General features: G+C 34.2%; 1 pseudogene; it reads right to left on the bottom strand.

Moving 5' to 3' along the window:
- Positions 1 to 429: 429 nt before the first annotated feature.
- Positions 430 to 547, bottom strand: LOC134933652 (5S ribosomal RNA; annotated as a pseudogene).
- Between the last annotated feature and the right edge of the window lie 688 nt (positions 548 to 1,235).

The raw sequence follows: 1,235 nt of genomic DNA, 5'->3' as shown, positions 1-1,235 counted from the left end.
TTGGAGAGGAGAGAAAAGACAAAAAACCCTTGTTTGGGAGCACTCATTTGTAATAATGGATATGATATATATGAAAAGAAAATGATGAAATAAAATAAAACTTAACCTTTAATTGTTTCTTGAATAAAAGAACAAGTGAAAAATAAATTTGAGACTCGTGTCTGGTGCTTTGACTAATAAAACTTGTTTAACCTTTTTAGCAAATGAGCTACAAGATAATTGAAAAAGGTGAAGATATCAGAAAAATATTAGTGGATGCCATATGGTTCTATTGAAATCAAGGTATCCATAAGAGTCACTGTACATGCATTGAAATGTAGGTTTGACTAGTAGCGTAATGTAGTAACAATGTTAGTCTAAAGATTTAGGTATCAAAGAAGATAGAGGAAAGATCAACTGGATGTGTTGAAGGTTTTCCTTTAGAAAAAAGGCCCACTGCACCTGGTGTTCTCAGGAGGTTTCCCTTCCTAGTACTGACCAGGCCATGCCTGCTTAGCTTCCGAGATCGGACAGGATCGGGCGTATTCAGGGTAGTATGGCCGTGGACCGATGTAAAGGAAATATGAATGAAATGGAGAGACACACACTCTCTGCTTTCTGTACTTCGCATTCAATCAAGGCTATAAATAGTCTGAAATGGTATTTCCAGATAAGGGTGTGTCAGAATAATTAAGGGTGTCTGAAGAAATATGAAAAGATTTAAATCTTTTTAGTGAGACACTATAATAAATATGTTAGCAATGAATGTAGAATATTACAGATAATATGCTCACAGGAGAATAATGGAAAGATTGTGTACTGTATATACAAATCTACTCCTTAGATAAAGAGACACCAATTGATAGATAAATTAAGAGCTCAAGGCTGGCTCATAGATGGTTAAATGACAATTGAAACTCTAATTGCTCGTTCCCTGAAAGGAAGCCAGATTGATGAAAGATCGTATGTTAGTTTGGAGCTCAAGGCTGGCTCGCATATAATACATAAAGTCTTATAGTATCCTTTTAGAGAAGACAAAAAAAATGTAAATAAAGAAAAATAGAAATAATATTGAAATCAAATGCTACCATACACACACTTATATAACGATATCAAGGTTAAATACCTTAATCTAGTAATTGAACATTAGGGCATGAGCGGGGAAATAGTACAGTAAAAATAATTTGTAGTCCTGTTAGGACAATGCTGTACAGGTTATTTCTGCAGGTATAGTATAGTTGCTGTAGAAATTAACA

Source organism: Pseudophryne corroboree, chromosome 1, assembly GCF_028390025.1.
Source record: "Pseudophryne corroboree isolate aPseCor3 chromosome 1, aPseCor3.hap2, whole genome shotgun sequence".
NCBI classification, from domain to species: Eukaryota; Metazoa; Chordata; class Amphibia; order Anura; family Myobatrachidae; genus Pseudophryne; species Pseudophryne corroboree.
Note: the sequence above shows the minus strand (reverse complement) of the source record. Positions and strands in the feature narration are given on the sequence as shown.